General features: G+C 49.6%; 1 protein-coding gene across 1 annotated transcript in view; it reads right to left on the bottom strand.

Moving 5' to 3' along the window:
• Positions 1–9,244: 9,244 nt before the first annotated feature.
• rgcc (regulator of cell cycle) overlaps positions 9,245–10,000 on the bottom strand; it is a 5,549-nt gene continuing 4,793 nt past the window's right edge. The window contains exon 5 of the mRNA XM_030343824.1: positions 9,245–10,000. This exon is cut by the window's right edge and continues 181 nt beyond it. The gene's annotated coding sequence lies outside the window, so the exon portion shown is untranslated.

Here is a 10,000-nt window from a genome sequence, read left to right as displayed (position 1 = left end):
TAGAGGAGGGAGGGAGGGATTGAGGGAGAGGAGGGAGGGAGAGGAGGCAGGGAAAGGAGGGAGGGTGGGAGGTAGAGGAGGGATGGAGGGAGGTAGAGGAGGGAGGGAGGGATTGAGGGAGAGGAGGCAGGGAAAGGAGGGAGGGAGGGAGAGGAGGGAGGGAGGGAGGGAGAGGAGGAAGGGTGGGAGGGAGGGAGGGAGGGAGGGAGGGAGGGAGGGAGGGAGGGAGGGAGGGAGGGAGGGAGGGAGGTAGAGGAGGGAGGGAGGGATGAGGGAGGGAGGGAGGTAGAGGAGGGAGGGAGGGAGGGTCAGGAGGATGAAAGCTTGTAGAGGCAGAATGATGAAATCCTTTTAAATGTGACAGCAATTTATGACATATCCTCCCAGGCTTCCCTGACAGAGGGAGAAAAAAGTCAACCGCTGAAAAAGTGGTGCAGGTAATCCCGGCCACAGAAGACAAATCCACGTATTTATTTCCTTGGCACCATCTGAGGCGTGAATTATGGACCCTTGACAGGGAATGTCGCAGACACAGGAGTTATTGATATCAATGATGTTCATTCATCCCAGCCCGTACCATGGGAATTTATTGTTTGCTAACTAAGTACCGCTAACAAAGGCTAAACCTCCCTGGGCAAGAACGGACAGCATCTGGAACGAAGGCATGGATTCCTGGATCAGCTGGAGACCTCTGGGAACCTCCTGTTCCATTTATTCTCTGACTTGTGATTCCCTTGATACTCTTTAAGTCCTCTCTCGCATCTCTCTTACAATGTCACACTCACTTGCTCTCTGTCTCTGTCTCTGTCTCTCTCTCTCTCTCTCTCTCTCTCTCTCTCTCTCTCTCTCTCTCTCTCTCTCCCAATGTCTCTTGCTCTCTCTCTTTCTATTTCTCTGCCCCCCCCCCCTTCTCTCTCGCTCCCTCTCTGTCTTTCTCCCCCATTTCTAAACCTTTACATGCTCTGAGTCTATCTCTCACTTCCCTTTCCCGTCCCCAGCAGCCTGGGGCTTGCGGTGATAAACTCCTGTGTGTTTGTGTGAGTGCGGGCAGGACACCGTGGGGCCTGTTCTCACTGCCTGGACTGGGCCCTCATTATGCAGGGTCGTCTGCCCCCCTGCCCTGCAGCCGTGGATGAAACGGTCCCTCCGCACGTCGTGGCTCCCTGAGGAGAAGCTCATTGTGAGGCGGTGAGTGAGTATTACCCCCCCCCCCCCCCCCCCCCATCACCTTCCTGCTGAGAATTAAGAACTTTATTTAGTAGAGCTTCAGGAAAATGTTTGTGATGTTGGGTTCACTGAAGTCGACGGATGAAAAGGTTGAAGACCTCGCGGCTTTTGTTTTATTTGCTTAAAGTGTGCCTGTAATGACGTCTACAGGAATAGGTGGCTCTTTGTGAAGCCAGCACCCGCAAGGCGGAAAGTTACAGGGCGAATAAACCTTGTGAGAGAGCAGAGGAGTTTCAAATTGATTCACAGGGAACCAGCCGTAACCAGGCCGAGTCCTTTGGCTTCGTTACCATGTGATCCCAACAGGGCATTTTGAACTGGAAGATGGTCTTCAGAGAGACAAATTAATAACAGCAAACTATCGAGAGTCAAACTTACAAGGTCTACATAATAAACTGGGGTTGATGGACAGACATAGTGACCGGGGATGTAGGGTGAGGCTGTGGGACGGGGCTGGGGGGGGGGGGGGGGGTCAGTCTAGATAAAGGGACACATAGAGACGCATCAAGACACACAGAGAGGCTGATAGGGGAGATCTCAATCTCAGCTGCCCTTTCACTAGCAACTCATCTTGATGCTAAACATGTTTAGCATCAACACAAAGAACACAAAGCTAGTGTGTGTGTTTGTGTGTGTTAATGTGTGACCGTGTGTGTGTGTGTGTGTGTGTGTGTGTGTGTGTGTGTGTGTGTGTGTGTGTTAATGTGTGACCATGTGCGCGTGTGTGTGCGTGTGCGCGTGTGTGTGCGTGTGTGTGTGTGTGCATGTGTGTGCGTGTGTGTGTGTGTGTGTGTGTGTGTGTGTGTGTGTGTGTCTGTGTGAGCGTGAGCGTGTATGTGCATGAGCGTGTGTCTGTGTGAATGTGTCTGTTTCTGTTTGTGTCCGCGTGCGTGCGTGTGTGTGTGTGTGCACGGTGTGTTTGTCTGACATGTGTTCATGCATGATGCACCTGGGATTCATTCCCATTCCGTGGTACAACAATACAACATAGTCATCAACGTAACGCAGCCATAGGGTTGACCACCACCACCAGCATGCCGTTCGCCAGACTCACACACTCCCCTGTTTCCGATACGAGTTGTGTCTTTCAACAAGCTTTTGTGTCCCACACTGTTTGCTCTGTGTTGTCACTTTCTTTTTATGTGTATGTGTTTTATTGTACTTAACTTTATTGCTGTCAAGCCCTCTGTGTCATTGAAAGGTGCTACATAAATAAACTCTGCTTATACTGACCTGCCCAGGCCCTCAGGTGGGGGCCTGCTCCCAGTAAATTATGAGGGGGGGGGGGGGGGGGCCACCTTCGGCTCCTAATGACAGGGTGCCGCCACTGGCCTCTCCAGGTCAGCTCCCTCTAGCCTGGCCACGGGGCCCGGTGGCAGGCAGGGCGCGGAGGGCAGAGGGCGGAGGGCTATGTGGGGCCGCAGCAGGGAGTGGGGGAACAGAGACGGATCCGACGCCACAGGGGATCCATTGATTAGAGGGGGCCGTGACGTCTTTGGGAGAGAGTGAGACGTACAGCGCCCCGTGCCAGAGGCCTTGAGGGGGGGTAGGTGTGTGTGTGAGGGGGGGGGGGGGGGGGGGGGGGTGAGAACGTTGACTACAGTGCTCAAGGTGTGCTGGAGTATTGGGAGACCAAGCAGAGAGGGAGGCAGAGGAGGGGGAGGGGGAGGAGGGGGAGGGGGAGGAGGGGGAGGAAGGAGGAGGGGGAGCTGTGATTGTAAAGAGAGGGGTGGTTTTGGCAGAAGTAAAACATAAGGAGGGGAGGCGAAGTGAAGGCAATGGGCGGGTGAGAGGCATATGAGGAGGAGTAGGAGGAGGAGGAGGAGGAGGAGGAGGAGGAGGAGGAGGAGGAGGTGGTGGAGGAAGGCCAGACATCTGTCGGCACTTAATAATTAACAATGGTCGTAGTCTGGCGTCTTTATCACTAAACACACTGAGGGCATTTGCGCACGGTTTCATGGTCACTGCGGATTCCATTGACTATAAAATTGAATTCGATTCAGCATTGACTTTTAACATGTGCACTGTCCTAGTCGTCGTCAAACTGAAGTACATACCGCTGAATCAGGGATGTTCCACCAGCAGAGTCGACCCGTGCAAAATCAGAGCTCTAACCAGAATATCGCTTCATGGTGGTTTTAAGAATAGGGCAGATTTTCTTTCCCTAATTTCTGGTAGACAGTGAGCAGAACACACTGGGAGCCCTGTACGGGGCCCCAAATGCCCTCGCCCTCAATTACTGATTTGCTGTCTTTCCAACATTTTCTGGTTACGGTTTTCAATGCAGACTTTGATGAAGATGTCTCGGGCCCGTTTGTTTAGCTACAGACCATGTGCAAGACACCCTGTCGGTTCAAGCACATGAGGGGAGGAATTTGTTTCGGGGGTAATCAAAGTATATATTTATGGGAACCAGACGCTAGTCGCTGGTTTTAGCTGAGTGGACTATTGTAGAGGAAGTGCAGGAACGATTTAGGATCAAAGTGTCACAGAAGGACATTCTTGCTGCTTGTTGCTGTGAGTTTCCACACTCTTGAAAAGACCGTTTAGCTCTTATCAGCATTATTTAAACAGAGAGAGGGGGACTATTCAGGGCCATATCGCTCAGTCAGGGTGAGATTACTCTCTCTCTTTGCTCTCATGTTCTCGTTCTTTCTCCCCCCTCCTCTCTTCTCTTATCTGATCGCCTGTATGCATCAAATTATATTTTTGTTCATGTTTCCCCGCCTTTTTCCCGCTCTGAAATAGCGTTCACCCACACCAACGACTGGCTCTGTCTCAGACTTCAAAGTCCATTGTTGTCGGGGCAGACTGAGCAGGAGGAAGTCCTGAGCGCCGACGCTTCTGGTTCTGACGCACGCAGAACCCTCAGCCCCAGGCCCACTTGTAAGGGCCGGACCCCCAGGTTCAGAAAGTACACGCCAACTCATCTATTTTGGATCCCGAATTAGCCCTAGCATTCGGGCTACGTTCCACACCCCTAATATAGAGAACAGGGGTTGAAAAATTACAGCTAAAGCGTGCCTGAATCTAAAGCAAATAAGTGGTATCAGCTGGATGACACTTTCTGGAATGTACCACCTCTGTACCCTCGTGGATCACGGGGGTCGCTAATCAGGAGAAGGTGAGCCGAGGTCAGGGGGTCAGGGCAGGTTCTCTGGATGGGAGGACCCGGAAACGGCAGAGCTGTCTCACTGTCGTCGCGGGCTCAGCAGATGGGAGCCAGACACCGCCGTCTGACAATAGGGAGGCGCGGCCGGGTCGGCAGAGACAGCACAAGGCCATCTGGAATCTGCTGGGTTTATGTATCAGCACATGCACACACATTCATGTGCGCACGCACGCAGACGCGCACGCACACACACATGTAGAAAAGTGCCGCTACTGTCTGGATCGACTTACAGTTTTCCTGTCTAATTTCCTTTTTTCTCTTATGCTAACTTTTACCTGTCCCTCTGCTCTGGCACTTGGCCAGATGCCATTATCATTAAAGCTCTCTCTCTTTCTCTCTCTCGCCCTTTCAAACACAAACACACACACACACACACACACACAGACACACACACACACACACACACACACACACACACACACACGCACACGCACACGTACACGCACACGCACATGCACACACACACACACACACACACACACACACACACAAACACACGGCGAGCATCTGTCTGTAATGGACTACTAGGAGGAAGGAAGGATGTTCCCTCAATTTGAGCTCTTGTATACAAAGAAGATTTTTCTCAGGCTTTCGTTCTGATGGTTAGACAAGCAACCAGGAGATCATAAACTTCAGCCTTTGAATTTCACTGGGCAGTAAATGGCAGTTATGTGGTCGAAAAAACAAATAAATTGTGCACCATCCCAACCTGCCTTTTGAGATCATCTCTGCAGTTTTGCACTGTAGCTACAGTCCAACGCTGTGCTTCAAGGCGGTAGTTAGGAGAACGGTTACAGCTCAAGGGAAATGATTGACTGACGGCCAGAGGCTCTGCCACGTCAAATGTAGCGCATGGATGTTGTCGAACATGTTCAATAATCTGCTGAATCAGAGCTTGATATACACTGACACTACTCTTTTTTATTTCATGTGCATTTCCTCCTGAAACATCATAGAAGAATGCGACCCAGTAAAGTGCAATGCAATGCAAAGCCTTTGACCGTATCATCTCTGATGTATGGTTGTGCAGCTGAATATTCATGGGAGGACAGGAGGACACACAGCTGTGTAGTCTGATGCCTTGGCTGGGAGTAAGGGGATGTCATCACCGCTCTTCCCCTGTCTTCACTGAGCATCATCGTCCTCCTCTTTCCTTTGCTCCACAGCCAAGTGGATAGCCTGCAGCACTGCCACGTCTCTTACAAAGAGACAATCTTGGAAGTACCAATTTTAATAATACCTTTGTGGTATTGCCTCGCAAAAATGTGAGTTTTCCTTTCAGCGCCTTTATGTATTACATTAGGAATTTTTCCACCAAATCACCGTTGATCTGGAAGAATTTGTGTCATGTATTTGTTATTTTAAATGGACCTTTCCCACTCACACACTAGTTCTGTTCTCTCCTGTCAGACCAGTCAGGAAGCCGTAATAAACCATTCCTTGTGGGAGAAATGCTAAGAGAGCCCCCTAGCACCTGCTACTGAGCCGGCCCCTCCAGCCACATGGACTCCAACAAGCAGTAAATCCACTGTGGGCTATAGAGGGTCTGCTCCCAGCATACCCTCACATCGGTGTGTGTGTGTGTGTGTGTGTTTGCGCAAGTGTATCAGGGTGTGTATTTGCTTTAAACATCTGTCAGCCTGCCTGAGATTGCTCACGGCAGTGTTATTCGCGGTCATTCGGCAGTCGTACATTTGTGTGAAATGTATCCTTGTCCAAGGTACGGCCTTGCCCTTGCTAGGGCTGTGTTTGTGGACACAACCATTCATACACCGATATGGGGAAGTGACAGCCTTGGTTGTGTGAGAGATATCTTCACACTAACTGGTCATGTTGGGTAGGAAATGGTTTTGTACTGTTTGTGAGGTCAGAGATGAGTCGTGTTGATAAGGGTGATGGGAATTATTATTCAAGCCCTGTTTAGAGGTTGTAATGTAATAACCGTTGTTAGCGCGAGTTTAGATTAATGAACTTTTGGTATCTACTTGGCAGCAGTCTCCTCCACAAGGTCAGGTACATTTGTTCTGCAGTAGTAGGAACGCATTACTACATGACCATGTATAAACACATGCAAACATGTATGTGATTAGTTCTTCGACTATGAGATATATACATATTATACATTAAAGCAGTCATCAGAGTTTAACACGTAAACAGTCCCACCCAGTTATCATATTCGCTCTCTCTCTCACACACACGCACGCATGCACGTACGCACGCATGCACGCATGTACGCACGCACGCACGCACGCACGCACGCACGCACACACGCACGCACGCACGCACACACGCACGCACGCACGCACGCACACACACACACACCCACACACACACACAAAAACACACACACACACACACACACACACAGACATACACACACACACACACACACACACACACACACACACACACACACACACACACACACACACACACACACACACACACACACACACACACACACACACACACATACATACATACATACATCCCTACACTAACCAGCATAAACACCCCACAAATAGTGCATACATATGCACTTGCATATGCAATTACCCTTACAGACACATATGGACCCATAGGAACACACAATGTAAACATGAAACATAGGCGACCACACACAATCGCGCACACGCACACACAGACACACACAGACATACACACACACACACACACGCTTATTCCCCTTGTTGGACTGACAGCAGGGACATCTGGAGGCCAGGGTAGTGCAGGCTGTGGGGTAAGATGAACCTGGCATTAGGCCCCTCCATGTATTTCTGTCGCTTTATGATGTGGACGCACATCTGTGACTGTCTCTGCCCATACTATTCCTAGACGGACCACCTTGCAGTGGGGGGGGGGGGGGGGTCCTCTGCAGTAAATCTTTCTCCAGGGGATATGATGCATGTTTGACCGAATGTGGATTAGCACTTCTTTTCGACATATTTTCCCTCTCACATCAATCATATCAATTCCTAATCCTCTTTTTACCCCTAGTCCCTTCACATGTATCTCTGTCCCTCTGGATATGTGTGTGTGTGTGTGTGTGTGTGTGTGTGTGTGTGTGTGTGTGTGTGTGTGTGTGTGTGTGTGTGTGTGTGTGTGTGTGTGTGTGTGTGTGTGTGTGTGTGTGTGTGTGTGTGTGTGTGTGTGTGTGTGTCTCTCTCTCTCTCTACTACTCTCTTCACTCTGCTCCTCTATCTCTCTCTCTCCATTTTCACATTGCGTCTTTCTCTGCCTCTGTCTCTCTCACTCTCTCTCTCTCTCTCTCTCTCTCTCTCTCTCTCTCTCTCTCTCTCTCTCTCTCTCTCTCTCTCTCTCTCTCTCTCTCTCTCTCTCTCTCTCTCTCTCTCTCTCTCTCTCTCTCCATCTCTCTCTCTCTCTCTCTCTCTCTCTCTCTCTCTCTCTCTCTCTCCCTCTCTGTTCCCTCTTCTCCACTATCTCACGTTCCCTCTTGATGCACTCTGCCCAGTTTGCGGACTCTCTGCCCAGTTTCCAACACTTCCAGCTCAATGCACCTTCCCCAGCCAACAGCTAGGTCCTGCCAGCAAGGTAAAGGCCCATGCCAACTGGGGGAATTGTCAGAAGTGGCGTCCCTCTTGGTATGGTGGTGGGGGTCATGTAATGTATCAACATGTTCCCAGAGGGTATTGCCCATGGCCCCAGACACTCTTTGGCAAGTGTCCCTTCCCTCGCCCGCCGTATCTAATCTAGCCATAGCGTCTGTCACTGGGGAGCACAGCCATGCAGACAGGTGGGAAATACCTTGAGATCCAGTGCCAGCGGTTCTGCCCCAGCCTGGTGCCAACAGGGCTAAAAGGAACAGCACTGGAGATGGATGTCCATTCTAGTCGGTCTAATCGGTTGGGGTCCTCCTCTATCTCACGTCCCTTGTAACTTACAACATTTCTCCACCACTCCAGAGAGGCTGGCCTTTTAAGCAGGTTTTTACTAGCGGGGATCAGAATAGAAATGCTTCGTTACACTGGGATCTTCTGCTCTATTCCCACCTGCCGCAGGGCCTCCGTGGAACTCACCCGGAAGTGTGTCTGCGTGTTGGTGAGTTGTTGACCTTTGACCCACCGTGTCGTCTCACTGCCACTAGAGAGATGTCCGCCGGAACCACCTGCTGCCCCTGTGCTGGCGTGGGTTAATGCCCCCCCCCCCCCCCCCCCCCGCCCTTCTCACTGTACCCCTCCATCTCTGAAAATAGACCCTGTCGCTGTGTGAGAGTTACACAGAGTTACATAACTACCTGCTTTGTGGAGTGGAGAGTGAGATGAAGGATGACAGGAGGTACTGTACATTTACAATCTATGTCGTTTGTTCTGGTTGTATCACAGTGTGTTTGTGTTCTTCTTTGTGTGAATATACGTGCGCATCTGGCGCTTTTGGAATGTCAATCCCCATAAGGACAATATAATGCTTTCTATTTCAGTGGTGTTTTCCGCTTCCTGTGGACTGTGCATACCACCAGCATACCATGGAAATGCCCTAATGATTCTGAACCATAGTTTTGCTCAGGCCCCAATTCCTGGATTATTACATAATGGTCCATGACTATAATAAACATCAACTGTACTTCTACTTTCAAATTGGATCCTTAGATACATGAGTGTGTTAATTCCAGTTTCAACAGTGACATTTTTGAAGCCCCTTCTCTTCCAAGCCTCACTTGATGCCTTGAGACATTCAATGGGACGCTATTTTATCACTTTTAGCACCGCGCCTCAGCTCACAATGCATAGCTTCAAGTACATATCCATTGTGTGACCTTTTAATATTGCAGTGAAGGGTCTGAGCTGCTGGAATACTGTGTCAGGAAGAACAAGACGAGACAAGGCGTAGGTGTGTTAAAACAACGCTCCATACTTTAATATGATCTTTGGCAGATATTAGCTATTTTAAGTACATGCTATTGCTTTCCAGCGTTTCATCATCCAGAGCTGTTTAACATTCCAGTTGACATTTGTAAGAAAATATTAAAATTAGCTTCACTCCAGTCAATTCGTGTTACAAATGCCAATCAGACCCAAGACGCCCACCTTACTTTTTATCAAGGCAAATAGACTTTAAAACAGTTATTATGTACATAAAATACAAAAATATATTTCACCAACATAAAATAATTCTGACGGATAAATATACAATATCCAACTCTATACATTTACAAATATATTTCTTTCCTTTTGTAAAAAAAAAAAGCCGCTATTAAATACTCTTAAAACTTTAGGAGTTTAAAGTTTAGGAGAAATAAAGGAGTGAAGCTTGACTTCTTTCCTGGCGGGGAAAGCCGAGATTCCAACAGTTAAAGTTTCTAATTCCTCTCCTGCGCGGGACCGGGCCAGACTGGGACCAGGAGTGTTTGGCCCGTCCTCTCCTAGCCTCCATGCTGTGTGTCCAAAGGCTGCGCTGCTCTGAAATTCCATGGAAATTCCTAATTTACCCCTGCGTCGTTTCATGTTGGATCCTGTCCCGGGCCGATATAGCGCAGCCAACGGTAGCCCGGTGGCAGACCTGGATCTCCCCGGGGGATTGCTGTAGCCAAGCAATGGCAGGTGATGAAGGGGGGGGGGGGGGGTTGGAGAGAATAGGGTCCTG

This window comes from Gadus morhua, chromosome 20, assembly GCF_902167405.1.
Source record: "Gadus morhua chromosome 20, gadMor3.0, whole genome shotgun sequence".
Lineage (NCBI taxonomy): Eukaryota > Metazoa > Chordata > Actinopteri > Gadiformes > Gadidae > Gadus > Gadus morhua.
The sequence above is the reverse complement of the archived record's forward strand: the minus strand, read 5'-3'. Positions and strand labels throughout refer to the sequence as shown.